Source organism: Eubalaena glacialis, chromosome 3 (genome assembly GCF_028564815.1).
Source record: "Eubalaena glacialis isolate mEubGla1 chromosome 3, mEubGla1.1.hap2.+ XY, whole genome shotgun sequence".
Lineage (NCBI taxonomy): Eukaryota > Metazoa > Chordata > Mammalia > Artiodactyla > Balaenidae > Eubalaena > Eubalaena glacialis.
This window is the reverse complement of record NC_083718.1, coordinates 175129115-175141989: the sequence shown is the minus strand read 5'-3', so window position 1 is coordinate 175141989 and position 12875 is coordinate 175129115. Positions and strand designations below refer to the sequence as shown.

At 46.3% G+C, this 12875-nt stretch overlaps 1 protein-coding gene across 1 annotated transcript in view; it reads left to right on the top strand.

Annotated features, from left to right (window-relative positions):
- Window positions 1-12875, top strand: part of MAN1C1 (mannosidase alpha class 1C member 1) — a 130414-nt gene that overhangs the window by 38879 nt on the left and 78660 nt on the right. The gene's annotated exons all lie outside the window — the stretch shown is intronic.

Genomic DNA, 12875 nt, shown 5'->3' with positions numbered 1-12875 from the left:
CTCTTGCATCCATTGCCTGGCTCTGCCACTATTTGTTCTGCATCCTTGGAAAAGTTACTTAACCCTCCAGGACTCAACTGCTTCATCCTGTAAAATAGGGATAACAACGGTAACCCATCCTAACAGGGTTGTGGTGCAGGATGAAGTGCTTCTGAAAGGCTTAGCCCAGTGCTCAGCACATGCTAGGTTTGCAGTACATGTCCACTACTGGATAATAGAGGTAACACATATAGCCATTATTATTACTAATGTGCTATGTTGACTTCCTCTGTTGGGCCAGCCTCATGCTAGGGGTTGGGGATGCATTGGGTCACAGAGCTCAAGGGCAGGGGAAGAGACATGAAAGAAATTATTATCCTGCAGAAGTCTTAAGTACTGTCATTGATGGATGGCAAGGGGCTGTGGAACAGTGAATTCCAGAATGCTGGTACCTCTGCTCCCGAATATCAGAATTCCTTATGTAGAAAAAGGGCTGTGGTGGAGTGAAAGTGCATTGGAAATTTGGTGGGTTTTGTTCATTCAGTTTTTCACTGGGAAGTGCTAAGGCCCTGAAGTAGTATATTAGTTTCCTATTGCTGTAGTCACAAATCACACAAACTTAGTGACTTAAAACAACACAAATTTATTCTTTTACAGTTCTGGAGATCAGAAGTCTAAAACGAGTCTTCCTGGGCTAAAATCAAGATGTTAGCTAGGCTGCCTTCCTTTCTGGAGGCTCTAGGGGAAAATCCATTCCCTTGCCTTTTCCAGCTTCTGGAGTCCCCCTGGATTCCTTAGTTTATGGCCCCTTCCTCCATCTTCAAAGCCAACAATGGCCAGTGGAGTCTTTTTCACATCTCACCACTTTGACTCTCCTGCCTCTTCCCTCTCTCACTTCTAAGGACCCTTGTGATTACATTGGGCCCACCTGGATAATCCAGGCTAATCTCCCCACCTCAAGATCAGCTGATTAGTAATCTTAATTCCATCTGAAACCGTAATTCCATTTTACCATACATACTCACAAGTTCCAGGGATTAGGACATGGGCACCTTTGGGGGCCGTTATTCTGCCGACCCTAGGTGGGGAGGTGCCGTGTGAGTTTGAGGTATTGTCCAGAGGCCCCTGTGGCTGAAGCGTGGAGAGTGGGAAGGGGCCTGGGGAGAGGTCAGAGGCAGGCCTTTCAGGCATGGTGCCTTGGGGAGTTCTTGGACGCTCTTACACAGAGGAATGACATTTGATGGCTTGCATTTTTAAAGGGCTTAGTCTGTTGGTTGTATAGAGAAAGGATGTGGCGGGAGGTGCCTGAGAGGAAGTGGGGAGCCCATACTGAGGTCCAGGGACAGTGTTGGACTGGGAGGGGGATGGGAAAGGGGTGAATCAGAGGTGTTGTCGACAGGATTGCTGGAGAGTGAACGTGAGGTATGGAGTAGAAGGAGACTCCAGAGGGCTCTGAGGTTTCAGGTGGATGGTGCTGATGTTTCTGGACATGGGAAGATGATGTGGATCCCAGGGCCACAGACCACAAGTGCTAATACTTACGACAGAGTTTTCTATGTGCCGGGAGCTGTGCCGAATGCCTTGCATTGTAATTACAAACAGCCCTCCATATCCATGCGTTCTGCATCCATGGATTCAACCAACCGAAATTCAATCTGAGGTTGGTGAATCCACAGATGCAGAACCCAAGGATAAGGAGAACCAACTGTACCAAGCCATTTTACATAAGGGACTTGAGCATCCATGGATTTTGATATCTGTGGGGGGTCCTGGATACCAAGGGAGGACTGCAATCCTTGCAGCCCCATTGGAGGCAGGCATGGTAATTGCTCCATTCTATGAGAAGCATAGAGTATTCTGACAAGAGCGTAGACTGCCTGGGTTCGAATCCTGGCTCTGCCACTTGCTGGCTGTGACACTTGGGCGTGTGCCTCAGTTTCCTCATATGAGAATGGGAGCAATGATAGACTAATCTTATAAAATTAGTGTGACATTAAAGAGTTAATATATATGTAAAACACTGATGACTCATGGAAAACACTGGTTAAGCATAATATAACAGTATCCTTATCTTTAAACAAATGAGATAATCGAGGCACAGAGAGGTTAAGAATCTTGTCTAAGGACACACAGCTGCGGAAAGCTGGGATCCAAAGCCAGGCTCTTAACTACCATGCCTTACCTCCTCCTTGAGAGGACCTCTCAGAGCTGTGGTGAAAACTGCACGTGCTAATACATATAAAAGCCCTCTTCATGGTGTTTGGCACATGCTATATATTCCATAAGTGTATGTATGTGGAAGTGCAGTTTCTTTTTCTGTAAAATGGGGGTGATGATGACACCCACCCTGCCTCACTCACAGGACCATAAGGCTCAAATCAGGAAGGCAAAGCACTTTGGAAATAGTAGAGCTACCTACACATAGGCCATTTTTATACTCAATTTCTTCAAAATGGTCTTGTTGAACCATTTCCCCTTGGAATTTCACTCACAGATGTGCTGAGGTCTTTCATACTGTCATTCATCTTTGTCCACAACTCCCCATCTCCCTGCCTCCACCCCGATGCCCAGGCTTTGACAGAAGAGAGTGGGGAGGACCCTTCACTTTGCAGTCAGGGAACCAATCTCAATGCAGTGGCAGAGCTCGATTTGCTTGTGACCTTCTCCATCAGCTCCCTTTGTTCATCTGCAGACTCTGCACCAAGATCATAAAGGTGTCCCGTGGGAATGTGTCTCACCCGTTCTTGCTATCCCTGTGGCCTCACAGTTGGAGCTGTTCCCTTATTGGGCCTTCTAAAACCCTTGTCGAGGCAAAACCACCAGGCAGTAGGTGTTTCTGTCCCAGGCATCCCCCTTTCCCCTTGATTCTCACAACACTAGTAGCCCCGGAGAGCTCCCCCTCTGTCGTCACCATCCTTAGATATTTATTCAACATACTTTTATGGAGGACCTCTATGTGCTGGGCAATCTGTTAGGTGCTGGGGAGCAATAGTGAGCAAATGGAGCCTGTGTTCTGGTGTGTGTGGGAGGACTAGATACTAATTAACCAATCACGCAATGAATGTAAAATTCTGACTTTAATAATCCTCTATAATAGGAAGATTCAACACAGTCCGGGAGGTCAGGCTTCTCTAGAACGTGGAAACTAAGCTGAGATCTGAAAGATGAGTGGAATTTACCAGGAAAAAAGTAGAGCGAGGAGTGGTCCAAGGAGAGGGACTATCGTGTGCAAAGGCCCTGTGGTAGGAGGGGGCATGGCTCTTTGAGGAACTGAGAAAGAAAGGTAGTACGGCTGGGCAGAGATGGGGAGGATAAGCTGAGGCTGGAGGCATGAATGGGTGGACTCTACAAGGCTTGATGGGCTTTACTGAGTTTGATCTTTATATCTGATGGAACTGTTTAAGTGTGTGTTGGGGGTGGGGTAGAGATATGAATAAATTTGTCCTTCGAATAATCACCATGGCCGCAGTGTGGAGAACCATGTAGGAGGCCAGAGAGGACTCCTCTAGGCCAGTTAGGAGGCTGCTGCGGGAGTCCCATGAAGAGATGGGAGTGGTATGGAATAGGGTGGTGGTGCAGAGAGAAATGGATGAAGAGATACTTAGTAGATAAATTAATAGTGTAGCAGTCTTCCTATGGCTGCTTTTTACTGAGCACATATTATGTTCCAGCTGCTGTGCTAAGCACTCGGCAAGTGTTATTTACTCTCAGGGTTATTATAAGGATTAAATATTCCTGTCCTTTTACAGATGAGGAAACTGAGACTCAGAGAGGTTAAGTCACTCACTCAAGGCTGCACAGCCAGTAGGTAGCAGAGCCCTAGAGCAGCTTCTCAAACTTTAATGTGCATTTGGATAACTTGAGGATGTTGTTAAAATGCTGGCTTTGATTCAGCAGGTCTGGGGTGGGGCCCGGGATGCTACATTCCTAACATGCTCCCTGGGTATGCCCAGCTGCTGGTCCCTGGACCACACTGAATAGCAAGGGTCTGTCTGCCTCCAGGTCCCACACTCTCAGCCATGGTGCCTTCGAACAGCTACAGATAGGGTGAGATTTCTGAGACTGCTCAAATCTGAATCCCATCCTGGGCAGGATGTGGGCGTGCTCTCTGGACCTCAGATAGGTCAGAAGTCATATCACATTTTCACTTCCTACATTTGTCCTTCAGTAGCTCAAGCAAACCCAGAAGTGAGAGGGTTAGAGGCAGCACCTCCCTGTCTACTCCCCACCCACCCCTCCACCCCTCAGCACAACCAAACCCCATCCTGCATCCACTTCTGAACTATAGGCCAGGGGTTATGTGCATTCACAGATGTCTCATCAGCAGTTGTCAATCAGATCATTCTGTGGGGCACCCATAGAAGGGGGTGGACTGAGAAATCTAATGTGGATGGTTTTAGGTACCAAGCTGTCAGCTGTTTCCCTGGGCTGTGCTGAAAGTGAAGGAGAAAAAAATCACCCTAACATTCTAATCTCTTCATCTGTGTGGTCATTAGATCCTGGGATCATTAGAGACCAAGCCCTTTCCCACTCAACCCCTGCAGATGGGCCAGGTGTCACCCCTGGGAGACACCAATAAGGCTACAAGTCACTGTGTGAGCACTTGTCTTTAATGACTGGGAAAATCCATTTCCCTTCCTGGCAGCTTTGAGATGTTGCAACTGTGCTTCTGGGTCATTGCCAGACCTGATCCTGTCTGTGTGCGTGTTTTATTTTTAAAAGGGGAGAATGTCTCACTGCTTCAGTGATCGCTCCTTTCTCCCTAGCTGCCGCCAAAGAACTTTCCAATGCAAACTTTCTATTCAGTTTCCCACTCTCAAGGCGGTCCGCCAGTATTCCTATTTCTTCCTCTCCTCAAACGCATCATTTCTTGGCTCCATCGTTCTGGGGCCCCTCAGTCTGGGGTGGGTGTCTTTGTCTGGGCAGTGCAGTGGATTCTAGTCACTTTTCTGCAGGAGAGGATTCTAGAGCTCTGAGACAGGTAGAAAGAACATCTTAAACAAAATAGTAATGTCTGCCTCAAATTAGTAAATATTTTTCATTTTAAGAGTTCATGTCATTGCAATTTGTTCAGGTGGACAAGAACAGCTTTTGTTTGAGCAAGAACTGAAGAGGTGTCTTAGGATTCTGCTCTGATTGCTCTGCCTCTCACTGAAGCTTTGTTTCCTGCCTCTGCAGAGCTCGGTGAAGGGAAGGCTTTGTGATCTATTGTTAGGTGTTCTTTGAATCTATAAAGCATAGACTGCTGGAAGGGAGGGGCTTCCAGACCATCCAGAGCTCCTGTCTCTAGCGTGGACACGCATGCATGCACACACACACGTGCACACACACAAAAATGACTGCCTGGTGTGTATTTCTAGAACACAGTGCGGGCAGAGGTGTTTAGTTCTTGTGTCTCTTGATTCTTACAGCCATGTTCTTGATTTCTCTTTCTGTAGCTCAGGCTGCCCCTACCCCCATCAGCTGCTTCACTTCTCTTGCTGGTTGGCCCCCTCTCTGACTCCTGGCTGGAAAGGCCTTCTCCTCTATCAAAACCCGTTCCCTCCCATCTACCCCAAGGCCAACCACCTACACAATCCCTTTAGGCTTTAGGAGTAGCACTATAACATTTCTTCCTTATGTTTTTCATTTTAACAATCTTTCATTTTCACCTTACAAACATTTCTAGATATTCATTATAGAAAATCCAGAAAATATAGGTCAATAAGAAGAAAAAAATAACCACTAAACCTCTTACTATCTGACATAACCACTGTCAGCATTTTTGTTTATTTCCTTCCAGTATTTTTTTTTCCTTTAAAACACTCATACATAGTCCAGTGATCTTCACACCATATAACTTGGTATCCTGCTTTTCCAGCTAATATTATATAATAAACATCTTTGTGTGTCTCTCCCTATATAGTGATATTTAGTTTATATCACTAAACATTTGGAAACACAATTTTTAATACCCGTTTCATACTTTACATCTCATACTTTAGCCCTTGCATGATTATTTTTAATTGGGAACAATACCTATCCTGTCAAGCCCACTGAACTGCCTGATCAAATGAGAGAAAGTGTGCAGAGAGCTGCACAAATATGCGCAATGATCATTCATGATGTTAGTTTTATCTTCCCAAGTGAACTACTTTATGTGTTGTCATGAAATTGTTATATACTTTCCTATTCAAGTTTTGCACAGCAGTGGGCAAAACTAGCTGTCTGGGTTTAATCTTTAAAAGGGAACGTACTTATTAATAACTCTTAATTTTTTTCCTAGCAATTTCTTAGAGGCTCTGGCCTAAGGAACTTACCTGAAATATAGAAAAGGGAGTGTGCACAAAGATGTCCATTATGGATTATTTACAATAGCCCCAAAATAGAAATCACTGACATGTACAATTATACGGGAGGAAGGTTAAGTAAATGATGCTGAACCTACTTGCGAAGCTATTATATAGCTATCTAAAATGATGTTTACAAAGCCTTTGTAATAAAATGGAAGATGTTTATGTCATCATCACTGGAAGAAGCAAAGATAAATGAAAAAGAGTGGAAAGAAAGACACCAAAGTGGCAACAGTGGTTATAATATTTAAATGATAGATGATTATTTTCTTTCTCTCTGTTTTTCTGCAATGAGCTTGTATACCTTGGACGCATTAAAAGATAGGTAGGTAGGTAGATGGATGGATAGATAGATAGACAGATGAACCTTATTTTTTAAACTATCGGAAAGGATGTAAGCAGAAGAGGCAAGTACGGGGCACAGAACTGAGTTCAAGTGAAAGTAGTGACCCAGAGGTGGGAGAAAAGGGCATGGGGGGCTGAGCCCAGACTGGGCTGGAACTTCTGGAAAATGCTTAGAACCATAAAAGGTGCCTTTTAGTTTATTTTTGGAGCAGGAAGAACAGAGTAAGGATGGGCACCTAATTTGAACATGGTAATATAATTATAAAAGGAGAAACCAAAATTGCTAGTTCCTCATTTGCTCCATCTTCTGACCAGCGTGGGCGGGACAGGCTTGGTGAGGGGAATGTGAAAGCCCAATAGGGCTTTTGAGGAACTGAGGGGTAAGAGGAGCCACAAGGAGACTGGCAACAAGCACATTCTATCATAATTTATACAAGTGGGGGAAAACAGAATTCTGTCATGTATAAATCTGGGTGAAAATGACATCAACATCCTGCAACGTTCCCTACTATTTTTTTAAAAAATTCAGACTTTTAGAAAAGTTGCAAAAAATACTACAAAGATTCACATTTACCCTTCACCCAGATTCCTCAAATGTTAGTGTTTTACCCTGTTTGCTTTGTGTACACTCTCTCTCTCTCTTTCTAGACACACACACACACACACACACACACACACAGAGGTTTCTGAACTATTTGGGAGTAAGTTGCAAGCATAATGCCTCCTACCCCTAAATACTTCATTGTGTATTTCCAAAAGGTTGGTTCTACTTTTCTATATAACCATAGTAAAACCAGAAAATTAACATTGACACAATACTATCTGATCCCTATACCCCATTCACATTTTGTCAATTATCTTGACGATTGTCCTTTATAGTAATAATAATAATAGTAGTTGTTATTATTTCTGCTCCAGGATCGCATCCAAGATCATGTATTACATTTAGTTCATGTCTCTTTATTCTCCTTCAGGCTGGAACAGTTCCTCAGTCTTTCCTTTTCTTTCACAACCTTGATGTTTTTGAAAAGTAAAGGCCATTTATGTTTTAGGTTGTCTCTCAATTTGGGTTTGTCTGATCTTTCCTCATGATTCGGTTCAGGTTTGCATTTTTGGCAGGATTACCACTGAAGTGACGTGCGTTCTTCTTAGTGTGTCATATCAAATGGCATGTGATATCTATTTGTCCCCATTAATAGTTTTTAAAAATATAAATTAATAACAGCTTTACTGAGTCATAATTCACATATGATAAAATTCACCATTTTAAAGTGTAAAATCCAGTGGATTTTAGTATGTTCCCAGAGTTGTACAGTCATTATCACAATCAATTTAGAACATTTTCATCATCCCAAAAGGCCCCATACCCATTAGCCGTCATTCTCCATGTCTTTTTCCCTCACCCCTGGTGACTACTAATCTACTTTCTGTCTATAGGTGTGCCTATTCTGGACATTTCATATACATGGAATCATATGCTGTATGGCCTTTTGTGTCTGGCTTCTTTCACTAAGCACAGTGTTTTCAAGGTTCATCCACATTGGAGCATGTATCAGCACTGCATTCCTTTCTATGGCCAAATAATATTCCATTGTATCTATTTACGCATTTTGTTGGTTCATTCATCAGTCAATGGACATTTGGGTTGCTTCCATTTTTGGGCTATTACAGATAGTGCTGCTATGCACATTTGTGTACAACTTTCTGTATGGACATATGTTTTTAATTTTCTAGGGTGTATGTCAGGGTCCCCAGTACCACCGCTAGGTTCAGTGATTCACCAGGAGGGCACATAGTCCTACTCCTGGCTGATTTACTACAGTGAAAGGACACAAAGCAAAATCATCAAAGGGGAAATGTGCATACAGAGAAGCCCTGGGGAAACCAGACCCAGCATGCAAGAGTCCTCTCTGGGAGGAGTCACCCAGAACACACTTCATTCATTCAGCACTGAGTTGTGATGACACGTGTGAGACACCATCTACCAGGAAGTTCATTAGAGACTCAGTGCCCAAGGTTTTTACTGGGGGCTGGTCATGTAAGTACCCTCGGCCTAACATGTACCAAAATTCCAGACTCCCAGAAGGAAGGCAGGTGTTCCGCATACACCACATTGTTTGTACAGTCTCGGTGCGGTAAACCACCCTTACCCATCAGACAATGGTGAGAACACTCACTAAATCCAAGTTCCCAGGCACCAGCCAAGGGCCAAATTTGCAAGCAGAGCCTTTCTAGGGATAGAAGTCTCAGGCCTACTGTGTTAACTCTGTTCTGCACAAGTCTACACCCAGGAGTGGAATTGCTGGGTCACATCGTAACTCCATATTTAACTTTTTATTCCAAACTGTTTTCCAAAGCAACTGCACCATTTTCATTTCCACCGGCAGTTGATGAGGGTTTCCACTTCTCCACAGCCTGGCCTACACTTGTTATCGTCTATCTTGTTTATTATAGCCATCCTAGTGTGACTGATAGGTTTTTAAGTTAGTGATTTGCAGGCATTTAGAACCAAAAATGAGGATCCATAGGAGCCAAAATGCGTTCTCTAAGAACAAATCATACCAGTCTAACCCCTGATTTTTCTTAAAAGAAAAAAAAGCCATCTATTTTCTCTGTACTAACTGTACTGGGGCAGAGTGCTTTTGTATTTCAGTCCTGTCCTTCATAATACCTTCGTATACAAAAATGGAGACACAGGGCTTGGACTGATTATCTGGAAGAGTCCTCACTTGTTGACAGATGACACTCAAAGAGCCGTGCTGGAGCCAGGTGAGGGGCCCCTGCTGCTGTTTCCCCAACTCTGTCCTCAGCCCAGTCATTTAATGTTTCTCTCCAAAACGTGGGGGAGACACAGATGGCGGTCCCATGAAAGCAGGCAGAATACCCAAAACACGCAGACACACACACACTGAATGATAAGATCTGGTTCCAGAAAGATCCTGACAGCACGGAATGAGTATGGAGAGTCCAGCGAGATGCAGTTGTTAGGGACAAATGGCAAGTCCACACCCACCAGACCAGGGTCTGGTCCAGATGTAACCAGAGAGAGTTTGCACTTCGGTTTCTGCTCGTTACCAAAAGCCAATGATAACAAATGGGTGACGAAGTCTGGGCACCCTGGAAAAGCGTTGTGTTGTGTATCTGCAGTTTCAGGGGATTTAGAGCTCTGCCATCAGGCGATCTGTTGAAGGAGCCAGGCTGTTCAGCCGGCCAACAGGCAGCCTAAGGTGACTTGAGAGTTGGCTCCCCCTGGATGAAGATCTGTGGTGGGAGCATATGAGCTGTCTTCCCCATGGCCCGTAGGGAAAAGCAGATTTGGATTGATTAAGAAAGAACTTTGTGAAACTCTGCAATTGAAGAGCTGCCTGGTAAAGAGGTAAGCACCCCGTCACTGGGGGTGTTCAAAGAGAGATTACTTAGTCTTTTTAAGGAACTTGCATGGGGCAGGAGGTGGCCTGGGTAATCTTTGAAGCCTTAGAACTGCCTAAACATGAAGCCAGGGACTGTCCGTCTCTAAAGCCAAGTCCAGGGGTTGCCCAAGGCACATATCACCAGTTCCAGAGTGAGATTAGTCTTTCCGTAGGTCATCCTCTTCTTGTGCCCCTCACAATCCTACTTGTCCATCAGGACACTTGGCTGCCCGTGAAGGTCCCCTTGAGACACACGCTTGCCTTCTTCTGAGCACCTCTGTTACTCAGAAGCCCCCCCCACCAGTCCCCCCGACCCATTACCTATTTTACCTGTGACGTGTGTGGTCCACACGTTGTCTCCCAGCCATATGTTAAGCTCCAGAGCCAATTTTCTTGTTCGTTCTTACTTTCATTGAGCAAATATTTAATGAGCACCTATTATGTGTCAGTCCCTTGGTGAGTTGCCAGGCACGCAGCAGTGACTAGGGGATGGGGGCACTGACCAAATAGTTGCGAGTATAAAAGCTTAAGTGCAGGCTGCTGTGGGACCTGACATCAGGAATGTGGGGAGGTCGTGGGGGCCTGGCTGAGGAGGAGGACTCCCTGCAAAAGTGCCCTTTCAGCTGAGAGTCGAAGGAAGATAAGCAGTTGGCAGGAAAGTGGAGGGAGGGGTTCCGGGGGAGCAGTCCCACCGTGGCTGCAGCCCAAACTGCGGCCGAGCACAGGCTCGGACACCTGGTAGGTTGGGGCGCATTAGGAAGAGAAGTAAGGACCACCTGGCTGGGGACCTTCCCCGTCATCCCTGCTTATCCAGCGCCTGGGCTTGCGACCCGAGGTGGGAGACACGAGGATTAGCGTTCGAGGGTCTGTGTGTCCGTGTGCACGTGTGTGTGTGAGAGCAGCTCTGATTGCCTTCTGAATCCTGTCCCAAGTGACACAGGGATTATTTGTGCCTTCCTTCCCCTCCGTTGATGTGGATGACTGTGAGAACGGGCCACGTTCCAACATCCCCACGTCCCTGCAGTGACAGCTCCTTTGAGAACATGTAGATACCTATGGTTCTCTTAATTACTCCTGCACACCCACTTCTCTCTCTGTCTCTCAAGCAGGTGGGGTTTGGGGGTAGGGTGCAGTCCTCCCTCTCCAGACCTCTGCTCCTGCTTTCCTGCTGCCATTTCTGTTTTAACAGCCTCTGCTGCTCCCCTACCCATCCCCCACCCCTCCCTCCCCTCACACTGACTTAATCGAGGGGGCCCCCCCCAGAATAAGAGAGACTGAGGGAGGAGGCCAGTCTCCCTTAAGCGCTCATACCCAGCAGTTAGTTTCCCTTATTGCCAATTCAAGATAAGTAGAAAATAACCGAGGAATGGAACCAGGGCTCAAAGCCTGTGCCGAGTGCTTGGCATGCAGTACCGTGACATTTGCATGTGTGTCTCCTGGGAAGCCACACATCAGGCCAAGCATGGGGGTGGGGTCTGCTGGCCTAGGAGTTGAAAGAGCTGTATTCCAGCCCTGCTGGCTGTGCCACCCTGACCACCTTTCATCTCTGAGCCTCAGTTTCATCACCTGTGAAATGGAGAGATGGTACTAGATTATTCTGCCATTTCACGGAGAGCCCAGGCCACAGACCTGTCAGGTCTGCCCTCCTGGTCTGTGTGTTTTGGCCCCAGTGGTGAGCATGGCAATGGGTACTGCCCAGGTGTGCCTGGAAGAGATGGCTGCTAGACCTTGGCACCAGGAGTGGCAGAGCATGGAGAACGCAGGTGGCGATGTCCAGAAAGACAGTGCTGAGGCAGGAAGGTGGGCTGGGAGATGGAAGGAGAAAAGCAGAAGGGTGCCAGACAGTGTCTGGAAGTGAGCTGAGAAATAGAAATAAACACATATAGTAGACTGCTGGTTCTCAGATGTGGCCCATGGACCACGTGGGAATGTGTTAGAAAGACAGAATCTCAGGCCCCACCCCAGACCGCTGGATCAGAAACTCAAGGATGGGGCCCAACAGCCTGTTTTAACAAGCTCTCCAGGTGATTCTGATGCACGCCGAAGTCTGAGAACTAATAAGGTGGATGAAAGGAGGGGTGGATGGATGAGGCTTGGAGAACCAGATGGGTATTTTAAAGGCTGAGCAGGAAAGAGGACTCGTGTTTGTCGATCACTTGCTGTGTGAAGTCGAAAACTGGGCATTTCCAGCTACTTGCTTTCATTTAAACCTTTCAGGATTGTGACAAAGCAGCCCTTGTTATTCCCATCTCAAAGATGAGGCAGCTGAGACATTTAGTTGCTTGCCGAAGTCAAAGAGATAGTGGCAGAGGTAGGATTAGAACCTGGGCCTCCCGGCCCCGAAGCCTGAGTTCTTTCCACGACACCAGGCTGCCTTCCACCTGCCTGTCCTTCAGCTGTGCCTCCGCTGCCTGGGCTGGCTCCCTTCTCAGCCCCATGGTCACCACAGAGGCCTGCTCTGCTGTCCTTCTTCTGCAGCCTGCCATCAAAGGCAAAAGGGAGACCCTGGGGAGGAGCGGGGGAGCAGGGCTGGGGACAGATTGTCGCCTTTCATTCCTCCAGCCTCCAGTGCTAAGTGCAGTTAGGGGACAAAGGTGCTTGAGTGCTTGTGATGCTGCCAAGGGGCTAACATAGTTGCCTTAATGTAGTAAGAACTCATGCATGCACTGGGTGACAAAGCTGACAGATACTCATTGTCAAGCCCTGTGCAGGGTGCTTTGGGGGAACTGAGGCAAAGAAAATGTAGTTTCTGGCTTCAAAGAGTTTGTGGTCCAGAACCAGTAAAACAAAAACTAACAGTGACCAGCTG